The following is a 12,799-nucleotide window of genomic DNA, read 5'->3' as shown; positions in this document are numbered from 1 at the left end:
GAAGTTAAATGATCCTGCAGTAACACACGTTTGGTTCATCATTAGTCATGATTTATATTCCTTCTAAAGCGCATTGAATCGTGAGGTTGAAGTTTTGACGGTGCCCAGGTATGTGGGAGGGAAGAGTTTCACCCTTGACTGACTGCCCTGAATTTGCCTTGTGATGCCCACGTCGCCGTGGTGATGGCATCGTGTTAAAACATTTAGCTGGGCGCATTTGTGTCGTGACTAGTGGGCTTAACACCAGGGTGTTGTCATGGAGCTGCCTCCTCGCTCTGACTTTTCTCCTACTGCGTCTCTCTCCGTCCAGACAGGCAGGGTGTCTGCGGTCTGTTGGTACGGATCACAACTGACGGGGACTGGTGCTGATTTGGTGGTGAAAAGATAACTCTGATGGATGCAATGTACAGATGATGATGCATCATCTCTCTTTTTATTTTTGAAAAGTATACAAATAAACCTCCTCTTGTTAACTATGATGAGCCACATGAGTCACAGGTGAATACGCAGTTCCATACTATCAATCATTGTTAAGCCTCTTATACAGTACTGTATATCTGCATCCGTAATGGATTCAAATGAGAAGCCAGAGGTCAAAGGCCTTCCTGTATCATTAAGATCATTATGGCATGTTTGCCATGAATGGAGGTTGATCAGAATACTTTATAGAGTTCACCTCAAGTAGGTTGGCTACCTCACATTTGTGAAGGATACATTTGAATCTCAAGGACACTATTACTCTGTAAAATGACTACCAGAGTGTGGGAAAAGAGTTTTGGTCAAAAGTGCAACACACACATAACTAAACATGTGTCGCTCATCAACTTGACAGGATATGTCATTGTTCTAGTAATTTTATTTATTTTCCTTTTAAGTATTCTTTCGGGCATTTTTGCCTTTATTTCATAGTAGAGGTACAGAAATGACAGTATATGTTTGGAGAGAGGAAAAATGACATGCAACAAAGGTTCCTGACTGGTGTCCAGATGATGTGATTAAATGGTCAGCATTTCAAACCCTTAAGCCACGAGGACAGTCCCTTCATTCTGCTATTTCCCGTCAATACTCCATAAAAGCAGACATTTTCTGACATTTAATAATAATAATAATACATTTATTTTGGGGGGCGCCTTTCATAACACCCAAGGACACCTTACAGGGCATAGGGGTAATATAGGGGACCATTAAAACAGTGGATTTAGTGAAGTATCAGCCAGGGTAAGACAAGACAAACAACAGGAAACGGACTATAGAAGGACACAAAAGGACACAGGGTACAGTTTATAAAGACAATGCCAGTTTGAACAGGTGGGTTTTGAGTTGGGTTTTGAATGTTGTTATGGAATCAGACTGTCGGATGTGTAGTGGCAGGGAGTTCCAGAGTCTGGGAGCCAAGCAGCTGAAAGCTCGAGCACCCATGGTTTTGAGGCGAGAGCTTGGGACGGTGAGAAGTCCTACGGACGAAGATTGCCTTGGATCAGCACAGTACTATACTTTTACTACTTATGTCCACACAATGTTTAGTATGTGCTTTGGCTATCAAGTGATGCAATACTGCTGGTATGCTGGTAACTCTGATATTTGTGTACAAAATCAAGTTCACTGAAAATGATGTAAAGTCCACAACCTGGCACCTCTGATCTGGACATGCATATTATACCTCTATCATTGTACACCTACACTTGGATACAATGAGTTTATATTCAGGCCACAGAATTACAAAATGTTAGGCAGTGGGTGTGGAAATGATTTCCATTCCCAATCCATTTTCCTCACCTGAGAGACTGGTGCAGCAGCGCTGCCAAAATGGTGCTCTTAGCCAGGGCTTTTTAATGAATGTTTTATGGTAATTTTGGGCAATTGAGTCCCCGGTTACCTTGGCAACTGCTCACAATGCAATTTCCACGGACTGTTAAGGAAAGCTTTAGGGATAAAAACTTACTAAAGGGTGTTTATGCAAATGGAGTCTGTCGTGCAGTGTGAGAAAAACATCTGAAAAAACCCTGCAAACTGTACAGCCGAGTTCATTTTAGGAGAGACTGGTGTAACGTGGCTGGTTCGATTCCCGCAGTAGACGGTGTGATTCGGTGTTGAAGTGACTATTAGTATTAACCTGACTTGCCTGCGTAAGGACCTATGGTAAGGACATGGGCATAAGCAGACATCTGAAAGATATCGATGCTGAGATGAAAAGCCAGGGTTTATTATCTGTTTTTAGTCAGCGAGGGGAGAAATATGAAGGGAGGAGAAGATAGCGGGGAGACAGAGGAAGCAGCAGGTGATAGATGGAGCGGACGCATGAATAGAGATCCAGACAGTCATGCACAGCAATCAGCTGGCAGTAAAAAAGAGAAATTGACTCCTGGCCAGAGAGAGAGAAAGGGAGGGATGACAGAAAGATAGAGAGGTTGTTCCAAATAGCCGCAGGTCTCTCAGTGTGTACACAGAGAGTTTTTCAGGTGAAGGTGAACCGTTCTCTTGCAATCAGGACGCTCTGTTTTCATCACGCTGTGTAATGGGGGCTGAATAAAACCACAGCTTACCTGATTGTTCTAGGGTTAAGCCTTGGTTTGAGGATTTTAAGATCATACTATGTTAAGTTTAGGTTAAGGGTCCATAAAGAGTGATTGCCCTATACTGCAGTCAGATCTATGAAGCTTTATAAAGTCTTCCAGCTCATTGTTTATGAACTACGAAACGCCAGGCTGAGGAACATTTTGATTTATAAACTTGAGACACACGTTTTAAAAGAAAAGTGAATGTTAACAGGTTCCCTTAAAGTATTATCTTTAATTCTGCCATTGTATGTTGTGATAAGTAAAGTGTGACTCCTGGGCTCTGACAGCATACGTGAAAATGGGAGGTCAGCAATTATTCCAAAAGTGACACATGAAACATATCCTACAGAACCAAGCCTTCCTGGTATTTTGTATGTTGCACTTCAAGGACAGAGGGTTCATTACTCAGTCTTCAAGATGTTCAATTAAAAGAACCTAAAACTTTGTACAAGTGTCACTCTGTTTATAGAATTATCTATGAATAGTTTAACGCTTCTAGGTCAAGCTGTAAGACATGACAAGTAGTGTGTGTGTGTGTGTGTGTGTGTGTGTGTGTGTGTGTGTGTGTGTCTGTGTGTGTGTGTGTGTGTGTGTGTGTGTGTGTGTGTGTGTGTGTGTGTGTGTGTGTGTGTGTGTGTGTGTGTGTGTGTGTGTGTGTGGCCTAGCATTACTATACATGTGGGGACCTAAATCTGTTTACACAGTCACGTGTGGGGACTCGCCTCACTTATGGGGACAAATTGGAGGTCCCCATGAGGGGAATCATTCATTTTAGGGTGAAGACTTGGTTAGGTTTAGGATTAGGGTTATGGTAAGGGTAAGGTTAAGGGTTAGGGTTAGGCATGTGTTGGTTATGGTTAAGGTTAGGATAAGTCTCCAGGAAATGCGTGTAAGTCAATGTAATGTCCCCTGAAGTGATGTATACATGGTATGTATACACACACACACACACACACACACACACACACACACACACACACACACACACACACACACACACACACACACACACACACACACACACACTGCAAAGTCTTTCCTACAATGTATTCCCGACCATGTTTGATAGACCTATGTTGGATAGATCTATGTTTTTCAATATACTTCCATATTTTCATATAGTGTGATTTGACTTTACAAAATAAACTAAAAAGCCTGTTGCAGCGAGGAAACATACAAAATATGATGTATTGTTTTCAGCTTTATCATCTTGAATATCCATCTCAGTAACAGCTAAACATTTGGCGATTGGCACATCCGTCTACAAACAGACAACCAGCCAGTTCCTGGTTTGATTTCCAGCCCCGACATGCGTGTAACCAATGTCACATTTCTGACAGAGTTCTGCACTGGCAGATAGAGAAAGTTAATTCTGTGTACAGAACAAATCTGTATTATCGCTAAATGTAGATGCCCTTTATTTCCTGAATCTGTATACTTAATGTCTGACAGTTTGTCCTACTTTGGACATAACAGAGAGATAAATTAGAGTATAGAGTAAATATTTGTATCTTACTATTTACCATAGGGGTCACATTGAATGAATAAATGTTTACATTCTAAACATTTTTTAAGCGTTTGTATTTTTTTTCAGTATTTTTTTTAATAACCACCCAAGTCACAACTACTCAAGCTGATGAGCTGGCACAACGTGTGGTACATGTATGCCTTATAATCAACAATCTACTTCAGTTACATAGTAACATTTTCCAACTTTAATACAAAAAAGTAATATATCTAACATTAATATTTAAGTTTGAAACATGACAACTCGTTTATTTTGTAAAACAGACCTTAAGATGTTAACATGAAGATATAATACACTGTATGTACTGTATCTGTCATATGCTAGGTCAAGGAGTATAGTCTGTGTGAAAAGACAAACTTACAGTAGGTTTGCAAAATGGCAGGTAAACTTAGCATTTACTTTATCTCCTGGCTGTCTACTGATGATTGAGACCAGAGAACATAGTTTGGAGATGTATTGGTTTCTCAAAGACGAGACCATACGTTTATGTTTCCAGTGAATACATGGATATAGATTGAGATGTTTCCGTAGAGAGGAAATAAAATAAGTACTGTTCTCGATCTGAGATAGCTTCCCTTCTTGTCTCTTGTTGGGAGGGGGGGGAGAAGGGGGAGTTAAAAGCAGACACACGAAGGAAGAGCGAGAGAAGCCTAGAAGAGAAGATGGAGAGAAAAGATGTGCCAGGACATCTAAGGCAGAAATAGGCCACTGAGCACAACCCTGGAAGAACAGAGAGTTATAAAAAATAAAAGACTGGCCTGAAAACAGGGGTGAGAGAGAGGGGGAGAGAAAGGGAGACTTGACAGAAGGAGAGGAGAAGCTCAAATAAAGTCTTGAGCTTCACGAATTACCGAGGAACAGCTGGGCGAGAGAAGCCTTGAGATGAAAAATCAAACAAGTGGGTCTGGAAATATTTGTGAAGAGCCAGTTGACGTTCATAAGGACTTTGTATTCTATAACTTTATTGAGAGAGCAAAGACATCACTGAGAAGAAGTCACGAGCAGACAGGCATTCTGCTTTTTTTAGAGGTATTTAAATATAACCACCTGAGCAGTGATGAGGGGAAATCACTGTGTGGTAAAAATGCAAACAAGTCATAGAGCTCTGGCTCATAGGGGCCTGCACACCGCTCTTTTAGGAGGTCATAACATGTTTATGTTTTGTTTAATTCAAATTCGAATTCAATGGACATTTCATTCTAATGAATGACATTTTAACCTGACCTAATGTTCGTATTTTATCATCTGATTCGTCCCATGAGTATGCTCATGAACTACAGTACTTAATGTCTTCACAGTTAATCATCCATTATACTGAAATATTACCTTAATTTCGGTTGCAATAACATAGTTTAGTCTTAAACTTTTGGCCACTTTAAATTGTCTACTTGCAACCCTTTTTCATCTGTTGCACAAGTCCACCAATGAGCAGTTGAACCAGCTGCTGTCCTCTCTTGATAACCATCTTGGAGCCCTTCAGTTTGATCTTGCAACCCCTTAGGATCCTCTGGTGGTGAAATATGGATTGAAATGTCCATCAGATGAAGGCCTTGTGGTTATAATGCATACTATAAAACCATCCCAGATAAATATCCCCCTTAACATATTTCCTGTCTGTCAATCAAATCAATACATCTCAATCATTTCAAATTAAAATGATATATTTCAGAAGAAAGCAGCAAATACTTTCATTTTTTGGACAAAAATCGAATTGAGTAATTAACTCTCCTTTCTAGAACATTCCTTAAAAGGTGACACATGAAAAAACTGTGCTCAATGACAGAATGGAGCTCCAGTAACAGGGACATGTTTGTGTCTGACAGGCGACTCTCTGTCCCGCTGCCTTTCTCTGCCTGGAAGCTTTTTTATTTGTCTCTGCTGCTTTCTATTTATACATCCCACTGTTTCTCTATCTAACTTTCTGTCTTTCATTTGCTGGTGTTTGTCACTGAAGGCAACTAGCTCCCCAACTTTTCCAGTACAGAGGGAAAACATATTTTTCCAGGTCATTCTGTGACTGGACTCTTGTTTATGTAACACTGGTTTGACCCATTTGGTGCATTTGTGTGTTTGTTCATTTGCACGTCTGAGCAGAATTGATTCCCATGTTTTGGGTTCAGGTGAGCTGTCAGCTGTTCACTGTTTTGTTGTGTTCGTCCAGTGTTATTTTTAGTGTCAGTGATGTAAGGGTCATTGGGTTTTATAGAAGAGGCACCTGGAGCCACTGTGGCAGACAGATTGGACTTGCTGCGAATGACAATGCAGCAAACCATGATTCATCAAGAGTTGTGTAGTGATTCATGAATGTATTGTTCTCACCAGGAAAAGAGACCTTTGGTCGTTTGTTAGAATACTTAACATGACTGTTGGTTACCTTTTCCTGACTGTGAATCTTAAGTTTGTGATGCTTGCTGCAAAAACTCTTAGAGAAGAGTGGTGGATAGTTGTGAGTACAGAATCTTACCACGGTTCATGTCTTATCTTTAACTACAGAGCAAATATCCTCATTTGGATAAAGTAAGCATTAATTAACCATTTACTTATCACAATATAATACAATACAATACAGTTAAAGAACACTTGTTATGAACAAACAAATATTCACATTTGAGAAACTAAAACCTTTTAATATTGAGTAAGTTATGTTAAGTAAGGGTATTTAAACAATGATTATCTTCACAAAAGCCCATTTATTTTCTTTCAATTGACTAATCAATGGACTGTCCAGTTGTTGGAGCTGTTGAGTTAATTGCCCGTAGGTGTGTACATGAGTGTGAATGGTTCAATATATACACAGTTTGTCGCCTTGTGATAGTCTGCAGACTTGTCCATTTTGCTCCCGCCTTCCTGTGACCATGAACAGGATGACATAATGTATTCCTTTCTTTTGTGTGCTTATTACTGGTTAATATGATAATGTGTCTTTATGATATCCCAGTTACCATTAGCTGTGAGGCTACAAAATATCCATAATGTTGAACTTGAATTGCAACATCAACATCTCAATCCAAACTCATTCTCAATTGATTCAAACCTCAATAACATTCAACAATTGTTGATAATTCTGAGGTATGGACAATGACTCAAAACTAATATAGCATATTTCTACTGTTAAGTAAAAGCCTGGCTTTTAAAACAGGAAGTGTATAAATGATCCTAGCTCAGAACAGAATAACTGTGTATCTTGTATGCGTGTACAGGTGCAGGTAACCGCCGTGAGTGGTTATTTAATGAATGTGAAAAACATAGAACAAGCTGTTAGCTAACTACCTCCCACATCCACAGTCTCACACACACATACAGTACACACACTGACACACTGCTCAGGGATTTGCTTGACAATGTGAAGCACTGGGATGTGAAACAGGGTCTTCCACTTTCTCTCACCATGGCAGAGTAATCATGACCTACAGAAGTCTGTGTGCAAGTTTGTGTGATTGTTACTTGGTGAGGGCATTCTATGTGTGTCTGTGTTTCGCATGCGTGTGACACTGTGTGACTGTTTAATAGTGAGAAAGTGCAGAAGCCTGGGGTGAGTTATGTGCAGCATTCACACCTATACAAAAAAAGTGAGGATAAGAGAAGCTGTTCTAGCAAAGTATTTTCAGGTGCTATAAAGGTGTCTGAGATATTTGAGTCTGTGTAAAGCGTCGCCTAATGTGGAGTGATCGCCCACTGAGTGCAGCATGTTCTGTTTTATGACAGAGAGAGAGACAGAGAGTAAAAATACACCCGGCTCCTTGGAGACGGTCTCTATGGCAGCGGTTACTATGGTGAAGGCAAGGCTGCACGTGAAGTGAGGGCTGTCATGGGACCCTGGGGAATTCACCCTCCCGAGATCACACGCAAACTTTCTATTAAGAGCAGATGGAAGACAAGAGAACACTTAAGGGGAAATTAGGAAAGACACCAGTAACTAAGTGCATTTACTCAAGGACTATACTTAGAATACAATATCCGTTACATTAACAGGGTTAACATTTACTATGGTTTTGTGTTTGCAAGAAGCTGGTGATATGATACGTGTCATGATAACTGTTAAGATTAAAACACTGCGATACTGTAAGCAGGGCAACAATAATGCAACACAATTAAATCATAGGAAAGCTGTTATATTTTAGCTTTTGTTACTTTGACTGTATTTTCTGATAATTATTTTTGTACTTTATCTTAAGAAGAATGTTATATTCAGGTCTCTTACTGTACATACATTTTGCCCTTGTATAATTACAACTAAAACAAACTAAAATCTAAATACTTTGTACACTTCTTCTTTTAGCGTGTAAGATAAGATGCACTTTATTGAATAGTGCTACACTCTTTCACATGTGTGTGTAGCGTGTGTGGGCAGGTGTGTTTTAGCAGTTCTTGCAAAATGTCTCACTACTCACATTTTTCTTTTCTCATTGTACTGATATGAACAAAGCTTAATCATTTGTGTGTGGGTGTGTGTGTGTGTGTGTGTGTGTGTGTGTGTGGTGTGTGTGTGTGTGTGTGTGTGTGTGTGTGTGTGTGTGTGTGTGTGTGTGTGTGTGTGTGTGTGTGTGTGTGTGTGTGTGTGTGTGTGTGTGTGTGTGTGTGTGTGTGATGTGCATGCTGGGAGCTTGCACATGTAGTGTTGCCTCTGCAGAGTCAGTCTGCTCTGTCATGCTGTTTCCATAGCAGCAGCAAGAGCCAACACAGCCAACCACGCTAACTTCCTGGTTTCTCCCTATTGGTGCCAGCTCACTCTGACTCTCTTCCTACCTTTTTTTGGGGGGGGCTCTCTTAAGTCTGAACAGGACTGGTTTCACTTCAGTGTCCCACAGCACAAGAAACACAAAAGAAAAGCAAACATGTTCAATATAAGGTCCTTTTTCTTCGACAAGACATGATATCCAGGAATTAACACAACTCAATGTAGATCCTTATCCCAAATGATGATACATTGTATTTAAAGTATTATAAAAGTGGCCATCTTGTTGTGGTTCTCCAATATTAATCTGTTGAAATGAAGTCTATAGGTTTGATGTATCAGCAGTAGCACTACATCTTCTCTGTTCTGTGCGTCTTCTTTGCTCATATTCTACGTTCTTCCTAGTATAAAATGTGCCTCTGGAGGAGTCTGTGTCATGAAGGTGACTGCCCACAGATGGCAATCATTGCTGCCCATGTAAACAAACTCCCATTTGCTACTAATATTTGTCATTGTCCCGGCTGTCATTGCCTAATTCTAACGGGTAACATCCGCTCTTTTCTCTCCTCTCTTTACAAAAACACCCTGTTATTTTTAGTTGAGGCGTCTTTGCATGCTTAAGCTGTTACATCAATAGAGTATGAGTGCATATCAAGCAGCTGCAGTATCATTAGCAAATACAAAACTGAATTTGCGGAATTAATCTAACACAACATTTTTTGGTGGGTTTATTACATTTTGACATTCAGGACAGTCAGTAATAATTTCAAGTTTCTGCATCACAAGTTAGTCAGGAAAATAAATGCCGAAGCTTGTATGTGACTAGTCAGCATGTCAGTCTGTGGACAGGAATAGAGTTCATGACTGTGATCACTCAAGAACAAAGAACAAACAAAGCTAAAAAATATAACACACATGAATCCTATTTAATCTGTGGTGGAGATATATTATAAAGGTCCTATGAGCTCTGGTCAGTGTTGCTGGGCTACATGGCTCTTGGCCCGGATGCCGTAGGCTTGATTAGAGGATGAAGCAAGCATCACACTGATTTCACACCTTTGGTAGGCATGTAGCTTTCAGCCAAGTGAGCAATCAGATTGCCTGCTTGCTCAGCCAATGAGAGGATCCCGATGCTTCTTCTGTGTAGCTATGATGGAAAGTGATGTATGACATTTCTGATTAGAGCGCCACCCTGAACACTTGTTACATCCAGAATTTAATGACATGTAAGCCTACAACATGTCTATGAAGACTATATATGTATATTAGGTATATATATATTATGTCTTGTGTCACATTAGTTTCTATTGAACCATCTTTGGTGCAGAGTATTACGTACAGATCAGCAGGATGTCTTCACCTGTAAATGTGTGTAATGCTCAAAGCCTGGAAACTGTTAACATAACGATAACTGTTGATCGTGAGGCTGTTGCACAAGTTATTTCAAAATATTAAATTTTATACTAAAACTCGACCATTTTTAATTGGCAAATCCAAACAACATGAGTTTTAGGTCGGCAGGTATGTAATTACATTACATTACATGTCACTTGTTAGATGCTTTTATCCAAAGCGACTTACATACTCAATACTGTGGGCAATCCCCACAGGAGCAATTTGGGGTGAAGTGTCTTGCCCAGGGACACAACGACATGCTGACTGCAGTGGGGTTTGAACCTGTGACCCCCTGATCCAAACACCTACGCACAACCCACTACGCCACACGCCTCCGCATATAATAAATTAATCATTATACAGTATTTCAACAGGACGGGGAAAGTGGTAAAAGAATCCGAAAGGGGGACTAATAAATAATCAATATATGAATTTCAAAGCTCCAACTTGTTACTGAATAGACAATGTACAAATTAAATTAAGTTTTTTAAATCTAAATCTTGAACTTGAACTCCCACAAAAGTGAAATAGTGATTAAAACCTAAAACAACTAAGTGCAAAATGGTTTCCCCATGGTTTATGCCCTATAATATTTGTCTACTTTCTCCCATTTCCTCCCATGCCTCCATGGCTACTTCCCTGGTCTTCTTAAGGCCTGATCTATTATTTTCACTTTAAAAGAAAGAGAGTTTAAAAGGTTTAACCACGTTGTTCTACTTAACAAGAAATAATGTACCCTTATTGCCCAACTATAGTTTTGCTTCATCTTTTTCTGAGTTGTCAGTCCACCACATTGTACTGGCATAAAGACGACAAGGTATAGTAGAAGCTTATCGGAATTGTATAATCCTCATTGTTGAAACCTTAAAGGGGACCTATCATGCAAAATGCACTTTTTGATGTCTTTTATACATAAATATGTGTCCCCCCAGCGTCAGCAAATAAAACCCTCTCTCTTTTCCTCCATACCCAAATCTCTAAAAACGGGGCTACAACGGAGCTGATCCAGATTTGCGTCCGATATGACGTAATATCGGCAATGTAGGCTGGCTTTACACCCACGGCCCTATCAGAAACGTTGCTATCAGAAACAATGCCCGACTGTTTTGGACGTAATATGGTCGGTGCATGTTTACATTAGCATCACTAACACTCAGAGCTAACCTGTACTGCACAGAGCATGTGAGTGAAGAAGCAGGAAATAAAAAGGAACACACCTTGTGGTATAACCGGCAAGAGAGAAAGCCTTTGATCTCCATACTGTTTCAGAAATAATCCATGATAATCCATGATATGGCGTTTCATCACCGCAGAATCTGCCGGTAGAATCTCCCGCATCAGCCCCCTCCTCTTTTAAAAAAAAAGCTTTATACCCCAAATCAGCACTTTTGAAACAGGAAGTGAAATAGAGGGATATGAGGCATGGCTAAAATGGGTAATCTGTTTGGTATTTTGAGCAAAACAGTTCATAGACATGTTTTTTATATTTTTTTATATATCTGAGACCTATGCTATTGCCTAAAAATAGCATGATAGGTCCACTTTAACTAAACAAACCCCAAGTTACCTTTTCAGCTCTACACATGCAGGGTTAAACAAGAACCAGTGGTCCAAGGTGTGAGCTCCATGAAAAGCTCTAAGTGTTTGGTTTACACATGCTGAAGACAAACAGGAAATCCCCGCTCGCCTCATTACGCCCGCTTTGCGCATGGCTGTGGATAAGGATGTATTGATTATAATGGTCCAGCCCTTTCAAGATAAACAGTCCTGGAGGATCTGCAGTCTGATCAGATTTCGCCCCACAAAACACACATGAGCAGATTACACATATCGTCCTCACCGTGCTCAAGATCACCCTGTCTATCCTCTGAATTCATCTGGTCACACGGTGCTGGACATGTGTGTGTTTATAGACAGATAAAGTCACATTTGTCTTATCTCTCAGCCTCACGTTCTCCCTCAATCTGCTTTCTACGCCTCTTTATTTATATGTTCTGCCCTCCTTTTCTCCGACTTTCTCCCCCTCTTGATTCCTCGATGTCTTTTCATCCCCTCCTGTTGTTCTCTTACTTCATTTCTCCTCACCACAGCTGGTTTCTGCTCATCCAGATCAAACAGGAAATTGAAGCGGCAGTCAAGATAGCTGAAAAATAAATACATCTTTGTTCTATTTGAAAGGGTTGGCATTAACACATTTTTATTTGTCAGTGAATGAGTGTAGTAAGTGTTTGGGTTTGAAAGGATAACGCTAAATGATAAATCCCCACTGGAGAATTGTAATACCCGTGGTTAGTGTACTCATGCTATTCAGCTGCTGGATTTTTAAAGCTAGTTGTGTAATGGAGTGACAGAGTGATGTTGTCGCAGAATTACAAAGGCTTCAGTATAATTATATAGCTCTGACTCTGTGTTTGAGTAAAGAGTGTGTGTGTGAGTGGGTGTGTGTGCGTGCATGTGTTTGACAGAAAGTGTTGAGGCTCAGCATGCTGTGTAACTGCTGACGAATGACGATTATATTACCCAGCTGCCCTAGGTGTTAGACTTGCCTGGTGGTCAATTGAGAGCATTACAAAGTTCATCTGAAGCTAATATGAGTCTTTAGCTGTCTGAGTTAAAAATATCAAGTGGTTTTCTCCAAAGTTA

General features: G+C 40.1%; 1 protein-coding gene across 19 annotated transcripts in view; it reads left to right on the top strand.

Moving 5' to 3' along the window:
- Nucleotides 1-12,799, top strand: part of lrrc7 (leucine rich repeat containing 7) — a 133,888-nt gene that overhangs the window by 73,729 nt on the left and 47,360 nt on the right. The gene's annotated exons all lie outside the window — the stretch shown is intronic.

This window comes from Gymnodraco acuticeps, unplaced genomic scaffold (genome assembly GCF_902827175.1).
Source record: "Gymnodraco acuticeps unplaced genomic scaffold, fGymAcu1.1, whole genome shotgun sequence".
NCBI classification, from domain to species: Eukaryota; Metazoa; Chordata; class Actinopteri; order Perciformes; family Bathydraconidae; genus Gymnodraco; species Gymnodraco acuticeps.
The sequence above is the reverse complement of the archived record's forward strand: the minus strand, read 5'-3'. Positions and strand labels throughout refer to the sequence as shown.